The 21,052-nt window shown below is 52.7% G+C and overlaps 1 protein-coding gene across 1 annotated transcript in view; it reads left to right on the top strand.

Annotated features, from left to right (window-relative positions):
- SYCP2 (synaptonemal complex protein 2) overlaps window positions 1-21,052 on the top strand; it is a 4,998,961-nt gene that overhangs the window by 1,856,777 nt on the left and 3,121,132 nt on the right. The gene's annotated exons all lie outside the window — the stretch shown is intronic.

Below are 21,052 nucleotides of genomic sequence, written 5' to 3'. Positions count from 1 at the left end.
GGGGGGGGGCGGTTGGGCGGGGGTGTTTTAGTTGAGTATGGGGGCTGCTTAGAGAATAAGAGTTGATGACACTGGTTTGCTTTTTAAGTTAATCTTTTTGGCACATGGACCACGGTGGAAACCCTTAGGGTTAAAATCCGACAAGGTAGCATGTATGATAGTGGTACTACGCTCTTAATGGCTGGGTCATTACACCTATGTGGAATGTATACAGTTAACTCAATTTGGTATTTACGAAGCTTCAATGATCCTTAATGTATGACTACTGAACTCTGCATGCTGATTCTGTTAGGCTGTTTCAAATGTCAATAAGGATATTTATGTTCACACATGATCACAATAACGAAATATTCCTCCTAATTGTTTCTGTAAAGTATTCTGATTGCATGGCGCCTATGCTTCACTTAATTATTCTTTCTTTAAATTATCGCGATAATTTTTTCTCTACTTCTAGGGGTTGTTCTCTCACATCGTTCTGGTCCTTTATTTACCTGCATTAATAGATTTTCTTCTACTTCATTTCTTGTTGGAGAGAGGGGTGGAAAGTGAAGTGCAGTCTCTACTAAATAAGTGGAAGGCTAGTTGTTCACATCAGTAGTTACTAATATGTACTTGACAATCCATGTGCCAAGTATTGCATCTTATCTCTGGGTCACTTAATAACAAAAATTAAAGTATTTGGAATTTGATTCTCAGGAGGTGGGTAGTTGAGCAGTTAAAGGTCGGCCAAAATGTTAGGATTTCCGTCTGTAGCTCCTCTTATCCTCCACCCTACTATGCGGGTTCCGGTAGTGTCTGACCAGAGACCGAGCTTGTTCTTTCTCTAGTAAGAGGTCAGTAAGCAGCGTGAATGCTGCAAGAAGTGGTGGCGAAGCTCCTGCCTAATTAAGGGTGAACTGCAGTGCTATCTTGAGGACGTTTGAGACCATAGGCTATAAATACTCAGTAGCCCCATGTTAGGAGTAATTTTGAATGTATTTCAGATAATTTAAGCCCATATGATGCTCAACAATATTTAAATATATGTTAAAATTTCATAAAAGAGTGCACACTAAAACAACCAAATGGTCAACCTGCCTGACGTCAAACTGTACCATACCTACGCTCGAGCAAGGGCATTTCCTTTTTCTACTAGGATCTAGATTTTATTTTGCTTTGCAATAACAGTTTTTTCTCTTCGAGGGGATCCTCATCAATAGTCATAAGCACTAGAATATTCCCGCCCATGCGCGGGACCCCGGAAACACAATCATATATGTGACAAACATATATGTATCTCCACATATATATACATATATATATATAATAAAAAACCAAATGCAGCCTTTCATACCCCAAGCTGAATAATGCTGTAAGGACCCCCCTGTATATTATAAAGAATATATTAAAAACCAGGTAAAAACAACAGCAAAGCATGTTTGAAAACTGTTTTAATGCTTAGCATTTAGCACAATCCCTCAGATAGGAATGAAAGCATTGACAGCTCACAGGCTGCATTGCAGAAAACCACAGCCTAGAAAGGCTGAAAAGCGAACTCATAGCAACATAGAAATAAACTGGCACCGTGCCTTTAAGGCAGCCATGACCCCTAGCTTCCCATCATGCCTCAGGGGTGACAGTTAGGTCAGTTGTTGTTTCCGGCTCCTTCAGACAGGACCCTGGTTACACAGCTCCACTTTTTTCTGATTTTACTCAGAAATATTCTTCGATTTTCAGGAAAAATTGATCTTGCGTCGACGTTTTACATCTAGTCAAGTAAGGTGCTCACTTTTTCCGACTGATTTTGGCATTTTTTACCACTCAGAATGCCATCCCTTTTTGATCCCTGCCCTTCTTGTGGAAAAAAGAAGGCCAGGTCAGACTCTCATGCAGTCTGTATTCTCTGCCTGCCTAAGGATCATGTTCCCAAGACTTGTCCTCATTGCCAGTCTCTCTCTAAAAGAACTGTAAAAGACAGAGAGCGTATACGTCTTTATGGGCTGGCAGAAAAGGCTTCCAGAGGCAGGTCACCGGTGAGAAAGAGCTCTAAGAGGCCCACATTCTCTTCTAGAAGCAGGAATCCATCAGCGTCGGGCTCGGCGCTGAGAAAACAACCACCGGTGGGACATATGTCCAAGAAAAGACCTTTGACGGCGGGCTCGCCGCCGAGAGAACGCAGACATGCAGGTACGTCACTACATTCAAAGTCGACGTCGAAGAATCATGACCCTCCGCCATCGTCAACCCGGCGGCGATCGTCATCGAGGAGCTCAAGTCCACCGCCGACGTCAACTTGGCGACGATCGGCGTCGAAGAACAAAAGTCCTCCGCCATCGTCAACCCGGCGACGATCGGCGTCGAGGATCAGCAGCCCTCCGCCGTCATCATCTCGACGTTCGGCGTCGAAAGCTGGCAAACCTCCGCCGTCGTCAATCCAACGACGATCGCCGTCGAGGGGAGAGAGTCCTCTGCCGTCATCAACCCGGCGACGATCGGTGTCGAGAACTAGAAGCCCTCCGCCGTCGTCAACCCGGCGATGATCCGCGTCGAGGACCAGAAGCCCTCCGCCGATGTCAAATGACGATCGGTGTCGAGGACCAGAAGCCCTCCACCAACGTCAACCCGGCGACGATCGGCGTCAAGGACCAGAAGCCCTCCGCTGTCGTCATCCCACCGACGATCGGCGTTGAGGTGAAGAAGTCCTTCGGCGGCGTCGATCCAGCGACGCTAGATGTCAAGGTGCAGAAGTATCCTGGCGTCGTCGACGAGACATTCGACGTCGAGACATTCGCCGCCGAAACACACGGAGTCGACGCCGAAATCGATCCCAACACCTGGTCGAATTTTGACGTCTAGAAGAAGGTCTAGATCGACGTCAAGAAGGGCTCCGTCAGAGCAGGTTATACGCTCGACGTCGAGACCCACATCAGTGAGATCTGGAGAAGGTTCAGTGGTTTTGGTGACTGAGTCAGCGTCACGGCACTCATCCTCTCATTCCTCGAGACGTCCTTCAATGCATTCACCATCTGCGTCCCCAGAACGTCATTCGAGGAGGTCACGACAAAGATCTCTGTCACATCACAGAAGGGCTTCCCCTTCTGTTCATCTATCTCCAAGATGGCTTTTACCAATCCATCACTGGAGTAAGGATCCGGTAGGAGCATCAAGAAGGGAGGAAGAATATACTAGTCTGATCCACAGACCTCCTCTACAAAGATTAGTACAAGAGGTGGATAGATCGCCTTCAACTGCACATCAGTGTCGTACGGGAAAATCGCGAGAGCACAGGCCTTCTACTTCCCATCACCAAAGAAGGAGGTCTCCTACATGGTCATCTTCCTCCACCCGCTCCTCTAAAAGAGACTATTCACCTACTCTATCGGACAGCCCTCAGTCGAGAGTGTCTCCGATAGATGATATTAACACGTATCATGAGGTGCTACAAAGAGGGGCTCAGAAGCTGAACATTGAGATGTCCACTCCTCAGGTCGCAACAACGGTGATCTTTGAGACGCTTTATCAGAGATCTGCGTCTCGTCCGTTGCTGCCTCTGGTTCCTGGGCTTCTGGAACCAGTGATGGACATTTTCCGAACCCCCTCTGCTATTAAGGCTGCACCTGCGAGAATTCAGAAAAAATACAAACCGACTGAGACAGACCCATTTTTTTTTTTAAACAGACCCGCCTGCAGATTTAGTTATCGTCGAAGCGGCACGAAAAACGCACGCAGTCTCTGCACATTCGTTGGTCCCCCCGGACAAAGAGAGTAAGTCCCAGGATTCTTGGGGACGGAAGGTTTGTGGGTCTGCAGCGTCATCACTAAAAGTCTCCAGCGCAGCAGCCTTATTTGGACGCTACGACAGAGCCTTATGGGACTCCTTGGATCGTTTCAAAGAGAAGCTACCAAAGGAGGATCAAAAGGACTTTGAGGAGGTCATCACGGAAGGATCCCTTGTAGCTAACCAAATGATTAGCACGGCAGCGGATGGTGCCACACTATCGGCGCATTCTTATGCGCATGGCATTTGCGGTAGGAGGTCTGCCTGGTTAAGGCTAACAGCTCTCAAACCAGATGCTCAACAGACGATCCTTAACCTGCCTTTTTCTGGCTCCTCATTGTTTGGCACCCATACAGATGAGGAGATGGCTAGAATGAAAGCCGAATTAGACACTCTGAAGGCGGTGGGATTAGAGAAGAAAAAAGAATTCCAGTGGAGATACAGACCCAACCAGCGCAAGGGCTACCAACAGAGGGTTCCAACCCCTCAGTTGTCCCAAAACAAAAATCAAGGAAGGTCGCAGTTCCAAAGCTGAAAGTCAAACAGAGGTAGAGGAGGTCATCAGCAGCAGTCCTCTACGATGGCTAGATCAGCAGGGAAGCAATGAGCAAGCGCTTCCTCTGGCGCCATTGCCCACTCCAGTGGGAGGAAGTGTTTCACATCATCTGAAAGAGTGGTGCAACATAACAAGAGATCGTTGGGTGCTCAGTATACTGCGCAATGGATACGCACTACGTTTCCGTGTGTCTCCAAAGGACATCCCTCCAAAAAGATCTCGTCCTCACCAGCTAAAGTTACTACGACAAGAAGTGGTGACCCTTCTGCACAAAAAGGCCATAGAGAAGGTTCCTCCCTCTCAGCGGGGGAAGGGAGTGTATTCCAGGTACTTTCTTGTGCCAAAAAGAGATCAAGAGCACAAATTCAGACCTATCCTGGACCTTCGATTGCTGAACAAAGTCATCTTGAAAGAGAAATTTTGCATGTTGGCGCCTCATCAAATATGTCCACATCAGCAAGCAGGAGATTGGATGTGTTCAGTGGATCTCCAGGATGCGTATTTCCACATACCTATAATTCCCCGTCATCCCAAATAGCTGCGATTCGTGGTTGGCAGCAATCACTACCAGTTCAGGGTGTTGCCCTTCGGACTAAAATCTGCCCCACGAGTCTTTACCAAGTGCATGGCGGTGGTAGCGGCGGCTCTACACAGAAGGGGTCTGTTTGTTTATCCGTACTTGGACGATTGGCTCCTGAAAGGGCCATCCCCTGAGCAAGTAAAGAGTGATTTCCAAATATGTCTATCTCTACTCCGCAGGCTAGGTCTGCACGTGAATATGGAGAAATTGGTTCACCGGCCTACTCTGGTGATCCATTATTTGGGCTCCACTCTGGATACAAGCCTAGGGAGAGTGTTTCCTTCGGAGCAGAGACTTTCATCAATACAACAGAAGTGCAAAACTCTTCTCCAGACAACTCGTCCAACGGTCCGGCAAGTGGCGTCTCTGCTAGGTGTAGGAGAGTAGAGTCTGCTTTCTATGTTCACCCCCACTTTTTGCTTTTGCTTTACTGGTTTTCGAATTAGATGTGGCTGTGGGCCTGCTAATCAGACCCACAGCCCTGCTGTTCTCTCTCTAAATTAATACTATGTACTTTAGGTGCATAACCCAATTGGATAGGATCACCTTATTGGCCCCTGTACAGTGTACCTTAGGTACCCAGGGCATAGGTGTACCCTAGGCCTACCAGGGGCTGCAGCATGTATTATGCCACCCCTGGCCTGGCCTTCCATTATGACACAACTGACTAATCACTCAGCTGGGGCAAGGTCGTGTAATCACCGCTTGCTTAGGTGTAGTATTCCTATACCTACCTTGTATATAGACACATGTGTACCTATTAGCCACTCCTATGGCAGGCCTTAACAATCCTGGAGGCAGAGTGCTTGGTAACATGTGAGATGGTGCTCTAGCATGAGCTGAGCCTGTCTGCAGCTTTCGGAACCATGTCCTTATAGCTGTTCTATGATATAGCCTACCATATACTCTTAAAGTGCCTTATAATCTTAAACGGTTATGGTAACTATGGTAACTATCGTTTGGCTTTATCAAAACATGTCGTGTAAGGTGTCTAACACTTTGGAATAATACCCCCATCCCATTTCTGGGGATGAGGATATTATCCCTCCCTTCTAGAGGGAGAAGACATGTTAAAACCCACTTACCCGGTTAAAGTTAACCAGAGCCTCAGCATCACAAAATGGATGCTGCTGCCACGACACAAGTCTGACCTCCTGCTGCTGGGAGTGATCCCGGCACGGGAGGCTTGGACAATAGGTTTCCTGCCTTGGGAGGTGCGAGCACCACCCCAGACAGGCCTTAGTGTATTGGGGCAGGGAGGGATGAAAGAAACGAGACACTGCCTGGGGCACACAAGGTGTCCCATGCATAGTCCAGTTCAAACCGGTGCTGGGGCACTCCAGCCCCAGTCCTGGCGCAAAACTGGACAAAGGGAAGGGGGTGTAACCACCCCCCTCCCAGGTCCCACCCATAAGGCGTGACCTAGCAGGCAACCCAGCCCCCCAGATTAGTATAAGAGTGGTAGCTGGGCCACAAGAGATTAGATTATCCTGAACCTGCAACTTGAACAGAAACTCTGGACCTTCGACATTCGACGAAAGAAGAAGACTGAAGAATCTCCCTTGTGGCCAAGGAGTGGCTACCCTGTGCAAACAGGCACCATCAAGAGACTTACCCTTTGCTTTGCTGAAGTTCTACGAGGGACCGACTGCAGAGCCCGACCAGAGCCTTGACTTCCAGACTTCTGCGACCCTGATCCACATCCACAGCCGAGCTGAGATCTGTGGAGGCGACGAGAGACATGGGACCGGCTACCTGGGAAAAGTGGCGAGTATCTTCCCGCGCAGCTTCTGAGGTACCCTCGAAGTTGTGCACCGGGGATTGAGAAGCCCCAACCCCAAGCACCATCTGCACCGAAGATCAGCCCCCCACACTCCACGAGTCCTGCGTGGGTCCCTTCTGCATTTTCCTGCTTGCCGCGTCTGTCCGGTTGCTTGCCAGTTGGCTAGCGGCCTTTGCGATGACACACCTTTGAACTTCCACTGCTGGTTTGGCTCCTCCAGACTAGCTCCTGCTCCTCTGCAAGAGAGAAGCACCCCAGACCTTCCTGGGGTGCTTCTTCGTGGGTTCCGCTTGCCAAGGCTTGGTGAGACCTAGCTCGACCTAGCTCGACTTCGACGCCGCCGATAGCAAGAGCCTTCGTGGGACAGCTCGCCTCCTGGTCCTGGTCATCCTCGACATCTCCTGGTACCCGTGGCTGCTGCGACAAGCTTCACCTCTTCACCTGCAATCTTCACGACATCGCCTGGTTCCTTCCTGGTTCCACGTGGTCACTGGCTAGTGACCTTGACTCTGTCCCTTCTGCTTGCAGGTACCCTTCCTTCTTGATCCCGGCCTTGGGATCCACCGGACACTCTGCACTGACTGCCTGTCAGCAACTTTCCTTCAGGCATCCATAGAAGTCCACGACGAAACCCAACGCAAGTTCACACCTATGCACCCGCAGCCCGTGGGCTAGGTAACTTGGGTACTTCGGTGCTCACAAGGGTAGTGACTATCCTAGGGTCTAGTTTCCGAGTCTCGACTTTCTAGCTATACCAGAAGTGTCCTAAAACTGCTTATTTCTGAACTGTACTATTTCTATCGATTATACACATTACGCGTGAGTGTTTCCACTCTGCACCTGAATCCCGTGGGCCTCCCACTTCCTAACTGTTGGTAGTGTAGTGTAGCCCCAGCAATTATCTAGGCCTAGGCCTATTCTATTTCCGTGACAGTGGTCCTTATACCACTTCTTTAGTATATGGTTTGCGTGGCCCCTAGGGCCTAACTGTATTATTTACCTGTGTGACTTAATGTATGCTTGAATAAGACTGTGTTTTACTTACCTCGAATCTCATAAAGAGTGCTGAGGGTTTGACTAGAATAAATACACTTTATTTTATATATATATATATCTGTTGTGGTGTCCTTTCATTTGGTATTCAAGGGATTATATATGGTATCACAGCTGGCTTCACATGCCATTCAGAGTTTAGCCTAAGACTGCTCTTGTCCATGCTACCACTAGGATAGCTGGTCTATAAGGTTGACTTTACAACCAATCACCCTAAGGGTTGTTTGGACTGATATAAGGTGTACACTAGAACTAGTGACATCATACAGCAGGCCAACTTCTCACATTGGTGAGCAGCGGTTGGGATCTGAGCTTGCTGTTGTAATACCATTGTAATCTTGAGATACTAAATTGAAAGATCACACAGATATTGTTTAGGTACATATAACATAGATTATAATTAGGGCTCCCGGTTTTATGGTATTTATTTTTTTGCCATTTCCGTCTGTATTTATCCATATTTATTTTTGGGTCATTTTTTCTGTATTTATCCACATTTATTTTTGCGACAAGCAAAAGACGACACTACAGCTAGTATTTTTCCACATTTATTTAAATTGACAATGCATGATTATTTTCAGTAATATATATAAATAAATGCTGCTCTGTTACAAAAATATTGAAAACACACCTCACTATCCCAGAATAATTGATGTAAACACATTTAGAATTTGAAGGAGTGTTCCTGTGCGCTCTAATGACCTGGCAAAAGAGGGCACAAAAAGCTGAAACACATGCTGGTTCCATATTAAAAAGAAATGACATGAAAACTGTAGTTAAGCACTCTTTTTAAGACATATTCAAGGTCATTAGGGCAAGACTCCAGAACAGAGCTGGATCTATCAGGGGGCCCATGAAAGATTAAAGTAAGGCAACATTTCAAATTGCTGTTTGACTGCAGGGTAAGTAAGAGGCCACAGGGATGAATGGGCATGCAGAAGATTTTGTGTTGTCTGGAAATAGGGTGCTGACCTGGAGCAATCAAGGCCAATGAAAATAATAGAATGGGGAAATACTGTGCCCAAGAAAATGAGTATAACGTTGATGTATAATGGTACCAGTGTTCTCTTTTATTAACATCTTTATTTTCCAATTTCTTTCGATACCAATATAGACAATGCCTCTAAAATCAACTCAGCAGTCAAAACATTAATGTATCCCGTGGGGAGTACCAGAGGCGCAACTAGAGTAAAATTTCAGGAGGGGCTAATCAAAATTTCGGGGGGTGGTGCTGATTGTTCCAGCAATTGGCAGAGTAAAGATGCAGGGGCTCTAAGAAGGAGTGAAAGAAAAAACAAAGCCTCGTTAACAAGTAAATGGTCTTTTAAAGACCTGTGAAGTACTGGGGTGCGGCTGTGTGTGAACCTGTGAAGCTGTCTCCACCAGGCTGACACACACAAAGGTGGGAGGGTGGGGGGCTGAAGCCCTTTGAACCCAATGCTTGTTGCGCGCTTGGAGAGTACAGTAAAAAGGCGAAATTCCAACATTTCTAAACCGTATGCAAACACCTTTTCCCCTCAGCTAAGTTCTCAATGTATAGCACACTACCTTTGTAAATCAAATAGACATGCTCTGACGAACTGGGGACCCTTCTCGCTCTTTACATTTCGACCCACCTCATGAGGGTGGCATTCCCACACAATGCAACCAAGAGGAACAGACCAGACTCTGCGCCTGCACCACCAGCGGTCGTCCGACTGATCTTGGCCGGCCTACGCTGCCTTAAACATTGATTTATAGGCGCTAGACTAGAGATGGAGGAAGCAGGATGAATGGGGCCTGAGAGAAACCCGCTAGACGCCCCACCCCCCCAGAACCTGTGGTCGGCCCCTTGCCCAGTGGAGGCCCAGAGGACGAGTCAGGTGTGCAGGCAGCCCAGTAGTGAGACATCGCAGGAGCTGGGCAGGCCCGAGAGATGAAGAACAGGCCGGGCTGCCCTCAGCGCCGGAGGTTAGACATGTGCACTAAGGAGGGCTCCGAGAGGTAAAGCTCTGAGCAAATCGGGCCACGGGGCTAGCCACGCAGAAGGTGAGACACGCAGAAGATGAGACGATGGGACGGCCAGACAGCACTGACGGTGTAGTTGGTACAGCGGGTGGGGATGTTGTTAGTGTAACTGTGGCATGGGGGTTGCTCAACTGTAGTAGACCTTTTTGTGTGCTTTTTACATAGCGTGCTACCGGCCGAAAAAACGCTTCCATGCCTCCTCAAGGGTCATAAGCGCTATACAAATATATTTACAAATTCCCACCCTCCCTTCCAGCCCCCCGCCGTTTACCGTAAAAAGACTGAGGCAAGAAAATATAATGGAACTATAAATTGCAAGGCCGGTTCTTATGAAATCTGTAAATTATTCACTTAAACAGTTCTTTCCTTGTTTAATTTGTTATCCAAGATTTGAACTGTCTTCATTTCAAAGTAGGCGAGTAATGAATACCAGGTCTTTTACTTCGTCACCACGTCACACCAGCCCTCCAAGCACTTCTCTGACTTCCCTTTTGCAGGTGCTCTGCCTTCAAGACACTATCGGAAAGGTTCAAGTAAAACCGCAAAGATACTCTCAGAATAGTACTCTCTGCTGTACCTTTTACCTCAGCTGACTGGCAACCTACTTGTCCGTGAAGGCAGTATAAATACGGAGCTCCCTCCTGTCATTGACTAGAAGCATCCAACAGCACATGGACTCAAGAAGGCAGTAAGGACCAGGCTCTTCCACAGCAGAGGAAGCCTAGAAATATTCACCATTGAAAGGAAGGTATTAGTGGAGTAGGATTCAGGAACATACCTGAATTCGAACTGAAAACAAATCTCTCTCAGCAAATGCAGGCACAATCGCATGCCAACTCTTTCTCACACTCGGTACACAAAGTATATGCGCAGCCGCATCATTGCTGGAGTGCATGTCTGGTGTGTGGTGTTTGTTTGCTCCCAACCTCCCCCTTCGACCTCCCAGGGGGCGTGGTGAGATAACTGGATTCGAGTCCGGCAAAATTTGCTAGTATTTTGCCGTTTTTACATATAAATACAGACAAAGGAAACATTGTTTTCCGTCTGTATTTATATGTAAAAATCCGTTTAAACGGAAAACCGGGAGCCCTAATTATAATACTTAAGTCCTACTGGACTTAGTTGTTGTAGGTTGAAGGGCCTAACACACCCTGACTACAACTACTAGAGAGATTTAGTAGATACAACTAGTGTAGGTAGGTGCATACACCACGCCCTCACTAGATCATGTCTCTGGGAGGAAATCAAGGAGATTCTCTCTCAGGAGGGGTAGGTCTGAGAAAGATCCCCTCTAGATATGATAGCCTAACTTTTCAGGAGATGAGACAATTGTGTACCTCCAGAAAGTTAAAACAGGGTGCAAACCCTACCCTCCTTCAGCTAGTAGAGATCCTGGAGGAGTATGATGCTCTTAGGGCCTCCCAGGCTGGTACCCTAGGTACAGGGGAGGGTCTACCCACTACAGATGATGGGACTTCAGATGAGGAGGTAGACAGCCAGGGCAAAGTAGGAAGACTTAGCCAGGCTAACCTAAGCTTACATGGGAGTCTGCATGGGGTCCCCCCATACAGACCCCCAAGTGGGCTTAACCAGAGAAGCAGGAGAGAAAGATCCCCTTCAAGGGAATCCATCCACTCCCATGTCCCTAGCATCTCTAATGCCTCTTCTCACAGGGGAATGACTTCCCCCCAGAGAAAGGAGCATGAAGCCAGAATGAGGGAAGCTAGTCTAAGGATTGAGAGGGAAGAACTTGCCCTTGCCAAGGAGAAGCTTGCTCTGGCTAGAGAGCAAAAGTTAAGTGGGTTAGAACCCACTGGTGGCAGCAATATCCCTAAGGATAGAGACAGGACCTATGATAATAGAAACCTGAGCAAGATTGTCCCTCCCTACAAGTATGGGGATGACATCCACAAATAGATAACTGCTTTGGAGAGAGCTTGCAAAGTACAGCAGGCACCCCAAAGTCAGTGGGCAGCTATCTTGTGGCTCTCCTTCTCTGAGAAAGGTAGAGACAAGCTCCTCACAGTTAGTGATGAGGATGCAGACAATTACACTGTCCTGAAGAGGGCTCTAATTGATGGGGTTGGCCTAACCACTGAACAATACAGGTTGTTGTTCAGGGATACCCAGAAGACACAGACTCAGGACTGGACTGACTTTGTAGATTGTGCCACAAAGGCTCTGGAAGGCTGGCTAGTGGGAAGTAAGGTTAAGGACTATACAGGCTTTTATAATTTGATCATGAGAGAACAAATCCTTAACGACTGTCAAAACCAGCTACTGCATCAACACCTGATTGATTCTGATCTGACTTTTCCCCAAGAATTGGGAAAGAAGGCAGATAGATGGGTCAGGACTAGAGTTAAGCAGAAAAAACAGAACCAGGGAGGTGATCAGAAAAAGGCAGACCAGAAGGGTAATGATCAGAAACAAAAAGACCAGAAGACTTCACCAGGCCCCAAAAGGCTCAGGGGGAGGGTGGTCCCAAAACAGGATAAAAAGAAAGATGGCCAAAAGAAACCATGGTGCAACTATTGTAAGTCCAACTCACATTGGTTTAGTGAGTGCACCAAAAAGGATAAGCCCCCAGCCACCATTGCCCCTAAGGCAACTGTACCCCCTAGTTCAACTGTAAGTGGTGGTTCCCAGCAAAAGGGTGTAGTAGGGTTAACCCTGGGAACTGAGGAGGATTCTGGCCTAGTCAGGATACCTACTCAGGCTGTTCTGATCTGTGATGGGACATAGCTTTGTCCTCTACTATAGGCCCCAGTAACCTGGGCAAGTACAGACAGACTCCTTTTATCAACCAAAGAATGGCTCAGGCCTACAGGGACACGGGGGCTAGTGTCACAATGGTGACACCTGCCTTTGTGGACCCTGGACAGATCATACTAGGTGGGAACTACCTAGTGACCAACGCTAGCAATGCCACTACCTCCCATAGTGTGGCAATTGTTAACTTCTCCTGGGGAGGGGTAACTGGCCTCAAGAAAGTTGTTGTTAGTTCAGACCTTCCTGTGGAGTGTTTACTTGGCAATGATCTTGAAACTTCAGTTTGGTCTGAAGTGGAGTATAGGACCCATGCAGAAATGCTGGGGATAGATGCATATGTCCTTGCTGTGACCAGGTCACAGGCCAAAAAGTGCAACGCTGAACAAGTGCTGGATCCTGGAACCATGGACCAGTCACAACCCAAGAGAAAGAGCAGTAGGGTAAAGGCTGTGCCTTCCCCCCTGCCTCAGGTAGTGGATCAGCCCTCACAGGAGGATGATTCTGAGAGCCCTGAAGGAACTGTCCTAGAAGAACTTGAACCTGATCAGGTTGAGTTTCTTGGGACAGGGGGACCTTCAAGGGCAGATCTGAGGCAGGCACAATTAGACTGCCCCTCTCTTGAACCCCTCAGACAGCAGGCTGCTGCTGATGCTGCAGGGAATGCTCAAGGTACCCATAGAGTGTATTGGGGTGAAGGGCTGCTGTATTCAGAGGCTAGAGACCCCAAGCCTGGTGCATCCAGGAGGTTGGTCATACCACTGAAGTTCAGAGGCTTCCTTCTTACCTTGGCCCATGATATTCCCCTTGCAGGACACTTAGGCCAGAACAAGACTTGGGACAGGCTTGTCCCTCACTTTCACTGGCCTCATATGTCAGAAGATACCAAGGAGATTTGTCGCTCCTGTGTCACCTGCCAAGCCAGTGGCAAATCAGGTGGCACCACAAAGGCCCCCCTCATACCACTACCTGTGGTGGGGGTTCCCTTTGAAAGAGTGGGCATAGATATTGTAGGACCAATGGACCCAAAAACAGCATCTGGGCACAGATTCATACTGGTGATAGTGGACCATGCCACCAGGTATCCAGAAGCTATTCCCCTGAGGACCACAATAGCTCCTGTTGTGCCAAGGGCCCTACTTGGAGTATTCTCCAGGGTGGGCTTTCCAAAGGAGGTCATTTCTGACAGAGGTGCCAACTTCATGTCAGGATACTTGACTGCAATGTGGAAGGAGTGTGGTGTGAACTACAAGTTCACCACACCCTATCACCCACAGTGCAATGGGCTTGTTGAGAGATTCAACAAGACCCTAAAGGGAATGATAAAAGGTTTACCAGACAAGCTTAGGCGAAGATGGGACATCCTTTTACCCTGCCTTCTGTTTGCTTACAGAGATGTCCCACAAAAGGGGGTTGGCTACAGCCCTTTTGAGCTTTTGTTTGGGCATCCTGTAAGAGGACCCCTATGTTTAGTAAGGGAAGGATGGGAGAGACCTCTCAGACAACCCAAACTTGATATAGTGGATTATGTACTTGGTCTCCGCTCCAGGATGGCAGAGTATATGAAGAAGGCTTCTAAAAACCTTGAGGCAAGCCAAGAACTCCAAAAAGCTTGGCATGACCAAAAGGCTGTGCTGACTGTTTACCAGCCAGGGCAGAAAGTGTGGGTGTTGGAGCCAGTGGCCCCAGCAGCACTCCAAGACAAATGGTCTGGACCCCACACTATTGTTGAGAAAAAGGGAGAAGTCACCTACTTGGTGGACCTTGGGACTCCCAGAAGCCCCCACAGGGTGCTTCATTTCAACAGATTAAAGGCATATGTTGACAGGGCAGACATGGGCTTACTCATGGCTACAGATGAGGGGCAGGAGGAAGAGAGTGACCCTCTCCCAGACCTGTTGACTCAGAACCCTGATTTTTTTTTGCAAATCTGTTTTTATTAAGTTTAGATTGTAGTACAGGAGTATATCGTACGGCATCACATTTCACATACATTGAGTCGGAAACTTATACAGGCGAGTAAATCTTGCCAACTGTTAAGAGGAGGGGGACAACCCGGTGTCTGTTAGCGCGCCCACCGCCGCCCTCCTGGGATCCAGTCACTTCACCCTTGGTAGTTCCGATGTCCTCTCGTGGGGAGGGGCCAACCCCACCACCCACCAGCCATTGAGCCGTACAAGGAAACTAAGCACGCCTACGCAACTGAGGCATCAGTAAAGTCGAAAAGGTTACATGCAATACAAAAGGGAAGAACCCATAACAAAGGCAGCGTGTACATTGATGTGTATGGTGTGCTCCTACCCCCTGCCCGCCCCGACCCCCCCCTCGAACTCCAGGAGCACCACTCAAAGCCCCAATGGGCGCAGATATCCCCAAGTGTTCCCAAGCGCCTCATCTATGGACCAGTGATAGTGGGGGCTATGCTGTCTCGCCAGCGAGACTGCCTACACTGCGCCGCCGTTTGCTCCATTGCCATCCTGCCTGGCCTCGCCCGTGCAGCCTGTGGTACTCTCCCCCACCGAGCGCCGAAACTCAGCAAGCAACTGTTCCCAGCGGTCCGCCATGGGCTCCCTCCGCAGCCACAGTGTATCCTCCCTACGGATGGCCGTCCCCTCTGCTCTGGCCCATGCCTGAAACGATGAACTCCAGGCCCTCGCGTGCGGCGGGTCAGGCGCCTTCCATCTCCTGGTAATGAGGCGCTTCGCCACCACAAGCTCCAGGTCCAGGAATCTGGACACTACCTTGTCTTTGGGCGATCTGGTAAATTGGTGCAGGATGTGTTCGGGCCAGTCAAAGGGAACGCTGCGCCCCACACTCCCCTGCAGCTGCCCACTAACCGCCCTCCAATAGGCGTGCAGCACAGGGCAGCCCCACAGCATGTGTAGCAGCCCCGCCCCTAGCTCGCGGCACCGAGGGCAGAGCGCATCCGCGCGGTGCAAGTACCTATTAATCAGCTCAGGTGTGAGGTAGGCCCTGTGGACTATGAACAGCTGGATTTGACGAAAACGCAGATTGCGGGGGATACGCACTGGGCTCTTGAGCACCCTCTCCCACTCCCTGTCCGTCAGCGGCCTCCCCAGGTCCAGCTCCCACTTGCCGCGGAGTGGGCCTAGATCAACCACCGTGTGCTCTCGCAGCGAGGCGGCGAACCAGCGGACCAAGTGCCCGCCCCTTCCCATGACATGCAGGTATTGCATGGTTAGATGTTGGGCAGGTTCTGTGGCCATGCTCCCCCATTTGGCGGTCAGGCTCGCCAGTAGTGAGCGGTGCAAGAGGAATCCGCCGGGTGGGAGCCCGTCCTCCGACACCAAGGTCTCGTACGGTATCAGCTCACCATCCCTGTACAGGTCCCCCAGCGTGTGCACGTCCGCCGCCCACCAGCCCGTCAGCACGGGGGCCGCGAGCACCCCCCCCACCTCCAGGAGAACCCTCTAGGGGTATCGCCGGCGCGTATGGTACTACTGCACGCGTGAGGTACAAGGCCCTCCTGAAGCACATGTGCGCCATAGCCAGGAGGAGCGGCATCGGTCCCGCCACCGCGGCCAAGGGGTGGAAAAGCCCGGTCACACGCTCCAGCGAGTAGGGGGCAGCCTCCGTGGCTGTGTCATCCCTGCCCCTGTCGGCCAACCAGCGGGCGATCCATTGCAGCTGTGCCTCCAGGTAGTAATGCTCAAAGCAGGGCGCCGCCAGACCAGCCCTGTCCGTCGGGAGGAAAAGCTTTGCTAGCGCTAACCTGTGCCTGGCGTTGCCCCAGACAAAATCCCGCAGCATCCGGTTGAGCCTGCCAAAAAAGGCAGGTGGGACGTACAGTGGCAGGTTGACAAAATAGTACAGTAGACGAGGGAGCATGACCATTTTGGCGAGCGCCACCCTGCCCGTGGTTGTTAGCGGGAGCGTATTCCAAAAGGCCACCTGCGACCCAAGCGCCGTGACCGCCCTCCCCAAGTTGCCATCAAACAGGTCAGTTGGGCATCGATAAATGTGTATCCCCAGGTATCGGAAGGTGCCGCTCCTCCACTGCACCGGCGTGCCATTCAGGCTGTAACCCGGGTCCGCAGTCTCCTCGCTGAAAATGTACAGACAAGATTTACCCGCGTTCAAGCGAAGCCCCGAAACAGTGGCAAAGGACCGCAGCAATGGGGCCAGCCGCTCCGGCATACTACCTACGTCTCTAACGTACACCAGCAGGTCGTCCGCGTAAAGCGACACCTGATGAACCGCGTCTCCCAGTGGTATACCATCGCCCAGGGTCGTCTGCAGAGCCTCCGCCAGGGGCTCCATCGCCAGGGCGAACAGCAGCGGGGACAAGGGACATCCCTGTCGGGTGCCCTGGCCCACCGGCACCGCCTCCGAGACATGGGGGCCCAACCGAACACGGACCGTGGGGTTCCTGTAGAGTAGGTCAACCATCCGGAGGAAGTCCCCATCCAGTCCGTACTGCAACAGCACCGTGGACAGATATCCCCACTCCAAGCAATCAAACGCCTTCTCCAAGTCGAGGAGGAGGCACCCCGCTCTGGGCCATCTGTGCACTGCCTCACCGGCCACCCTAAAGTATCGTCTGAGATTGAGCGACGTGGACCTCGCGGGGACAAACCCGTTCTGGTCAGAGTGCACCAGGTGCGGGACCACCGGTGCTAACCGCTCCGCTAGGGCCTTCGCCAGTATTTTGTCGTCGACGTTGAGCATCGCCAAAGGGCGGTAGGAGCCCAGGGCCGTGGGGTCGCGGTCCGGCTTAGGTAGGGAGACCAGGAACGCCTCCCGCATGGAGGGTGGGGGCGACCCCTCTTCCAGCGACTTGCTGTAAAGCTCGCGCAGCAGCGGCACCAGGGTCTCGCGGTATGCCTTATAGTACTCCGCGGGCAGTCCGTCCGGCCCCGGAGTTTTGCCCGTCGCCAACGATTGGATCGCCTCCCCCTATTTCCTCTAGGGAAAGGGGGCCACTGAGTGCCGCGTTATGCTCCCTGGTAGCCGCAGGCAGGTGAATGGAAGCGAGGAACTCCCCAAGAAGTTGCCGGGAGCCCGTCCCCTGAGCCGCGTACAAGCGTTTGTAGTGGCCTACGAAGGCCCTATGTATTTCACGCTGTGTGTGTACCATCACTCCGTCCTCCCCACAGATTGCTCCGATCGGGGTCCTGCGATCCTCCTGCCGGATTAGCCAGGCCAGCAGGCGGCCCGCCCTATCCGCCCTGGCGTGCGTTCTGGCGGTGTGCGCCGCATAATTGTGGCAGCGGAGCCGCTCCAGGAGCTCCGCGTGTTGCCCGCGGAGATCCTCCAGGCTGCGTGCGTGCCTGCCCCCTCCTTCTCCTTCCCTCTCATATTGCAGGAGGTCGTTTTCGAGGCACGCCAGGGAGTCCGAGAGGGCCTTTCGTATGTTCCACTGGGTCCCCAGGCAGTGCCCTCGGACGGCCACCTTGTGGGCGTCCCACTCCACCAAGGCACTGCTCGCCGTCCCCTCGTTGGCGTCAAAATAGGCCAGAACGGCCGTACCAAGGGAGGAACGGAACTCCGGGTCCTCCAGAGCGCTCGGCTGAAGTCGCCAGGTGGGCACCGGCGAGCGGTCCGCCACCCAGCAAATCCGAAGCCATAAGGGGTTGTGGTCGGAATGCGTTCGCCCCAGATATTCCGACTGTTCGATAAGCGGGAGCAACTATTGGGTCCCCACTATCCTGTCCAGTCGCACATGGAGATCATGGACCGCCGAGTAGTAGGAATATAGCCGGTCCGTCGGGTGAAGTGTACGCCACAAGTCCTGCAGCGACCAGTGCGTTAGATTCCACCGCCGTGGCGCGAAGGGGTGGGAAGGATCTGTCCAACTGGACGTCCAGTACCATGTTAAAATCCCCTCCCAGCAGCCAGGGGAGCCCAGCATAAGGATGTAGGAGCTGCGTCAATCGCGCCAAAAACGAGGCCTGGTCCACGTTGGGCGCATACAGCGAGCCCAGCAACAGCTCTTGGCCGTTCAGCTTCCCCCGCACTAAGGTGTACCTCCCCTCCCGGTCCACTACCACCTCCGTGCAGACGAAAGGAACACCTGCTCGCACCCAGATGAGCGTGCCCCGCGCATGCGCCGAATAAACAGTGCCGTACGTGTGACCCCTCCAGCGCCTAGAGAGCCTGCCCAGTTCCGTCGAGGACATGTGCGTCTCCTGTAGGAGGGCAATCCCGACTGAGTGTCGCTGCAGATAGGAGAAGATGGCGTAGCGCTTGGACGGTGTGTGCATGCCCCGTATGTTCCAGGTCACAATGTTAGTGTGCGCCATTACAAGTCCAGATGAGCAAGCCGGGCTGGGGCCAGGGCGCCCTCGCCAGGGAAAGGGGGGGGCCACAGTCAGGGGGGAGCATGTTAACGCGCTGCCATGTAAACAGTAGAACCAGTATGAACAGTGTAACAAACAGGGCGTATTCCCAACAGGGCATCCGTCCAAACCTCAGTAACGCCAAGTAATATTAGGCTATAGCAGTGTGATAACAAATGGGGTTCGTGCAATCATAGCAACCTTCGGAACCAGTACCCCTCCCCCATCCCAACTGGAAGAGTAAGGAGCAGCATCAGGTCCGGAGCCGAACTGCCATGCAGGTCCAATGTGAGTCCCTAGCGGAAGGCTGCCACAGATGCAATATTAGGTGACGTACGCATCACCCAGCCCGCCCCCGCAGGGCCAGGCGCTCCCTGTTCTGGGCCCTCTGCCCCCCGAGTGGGTCCAGGGTCCCGGATCCGTCCTGCACAGCTCCAAGGCCGTCGCGTGACACCAGTTCAGTGCCCGCATCTGTTGTCTAACCTTCGGCATCCCGACATCTGGTCACGCAATCAGGTCCGCCGTCTGCGGGGTCACCACCGGCAGGAGCAAGTCCTCCGAGACCACTGTGGACGGGGACGACGCCCCACTCGCTCCCGCCCCGCTGGGTGTGCAGGCGTCCACGCGGTCATTGGCAGGCGGCGTCCCAAGCGTCGCCACCGCCTCCAACGCCCCCCGCCGCTCCATCCGGATCCTCTCCGGGCTAGGTGCCACTGGTCCCAGCCGCGCCGGCTGCCGCGCCCCTCGGCGCCCTCGTCTTCTAGATCGCCTCTCCGGGCGGCCGTCGACCTCCGAACCAGCAGGCCTCGCCCCCGTCCACTGTCCCGACTCTTCCAGCCAGTCCCACACGTCCTCCGGGGAGTCGAAGAAACGGGCCCCTTCTTTTGCCACCACTCGCAGGCGGGCCGGGAACAGCAGGGAGTAAGGCAGAGCCAACTCCCGAAACTGGCGCTTCACCGCCATGTAGTTGCTTCGTCGCCGCTGGACGGCTGGGGTGTAGTCGGGAAAGAGCATAACTCGGCTACTGCCCACGGTCAGGTCACCAGTTCTTCGAGTTTCGCTGAGGATCGCGTCCCTGTCCCGGTAGTTGAGGAGCTTGAATAGGAACGGTCGGGGCCGGGCCCCGGGCTGGGGTCTCTGCGCCGGCACCCTGTGCGACCTTTCCACCACGAAGTGCTGAGATAACACCCCCTGGGGCAGGAGGCCCCTCAGCCAGTTCTCCACGTACTGCTCTGGGTGCCTGCCCTCCACTACCTCCGGGAGACCCACTGCGCGGATGTTATTGCGCCTCGAGCGTCCTTCCGCATCATCAACCCTGTCTTCGAGCGCATGGACCCGGTCCAGTACATCCTGCAGCGCCGCGCCATGGCTCCGCACAGTAGGTTGTAGTTCTTGGAGCGTCTGACCGTGCGACTCCACTCTCTCGGCCAGTTTGCGGTGGTCAGCATGGAGGAGGGTGAAATCAGACGTGACCTTATCCATCCTTGTTTCCAGGGACGCCCGCGTCTGATCCAGGGTGGCGCCGAGCCTCTCCACTGCCGCTAACATGGTATCCATTTTGGTCGAGAGGGCCCCCGCTTGCGACTCCGCATCCCCCCCCGGCCGGCTTTGCGCGGGGTCCGCAGTCCCAGCCCGCGGCTGACCCTGCTGCGTCTTGTCTCGTAGTCGGCCCATCGCGTACTGTTGGGCGGTCGGCATTCACAGGTCGTTGCCAGGCGCCGTGTACTCGTCCCGTCGCGGGCCCTCCAATCCACGCCGGCTCCCCGCTCCACTCTGTCACCCGGCCCCTACTCGGACCCCGAGGCCCAGCCGCCGGGCCGAAGTCTGTAGGGGGGGAGGATCGGGGGCCCTCCACAGTCCACAACGGCAACCGGCCCCAGTAGGACGGGCCCAACCGGCAGTAGTCCTCCAGTTCCCTTCAGGGCTCCGCACCACCACGCCCCCTCACCAGTGCTCCAGTTAGCCGGCGGTCAGTCTAGGCCCGTGCTGGCCCTGCTAGATGCACCCAGGCGCTGTAGCCTCCGCCAGCCAGCACCACATCCGGGGTCACGCTCCCGGCGGCGCAGCGTCCAGTGCCCCGGGCGAGGGCGTCTCGCCTCTTCAATGTGTTGCTCCAGGCGGCCCCGTCAATGGCTAGCGCGCCGTCCTCCGCCTCGGCCACTCGCAGCGCGGCGCCCCGCAGATAAGGGCGTCAGCCCCAGGCCTCAGTGCCCGCTCCACTGCCTCCGGGCTCTCCCGCGCAGCAACT

Source organism: Triturus cristatus, chromosome 7 (assembly GCF_964204655.1).
Source record: "Triturus cristatus chromosome 7, aTriCri1.1, whole genome shotgun sequence".
Classification (NCBI taxonomy): Eukaryota; Metazoa; Chordata; class Amphibia; order Caudata; family Salamandridae; genus Triturus; species Triturus cristatus.
Note: the sequence above shows the minus strand (reverse complement) of the source record. Positions and strands in the feature narration are given on the sequence as shown.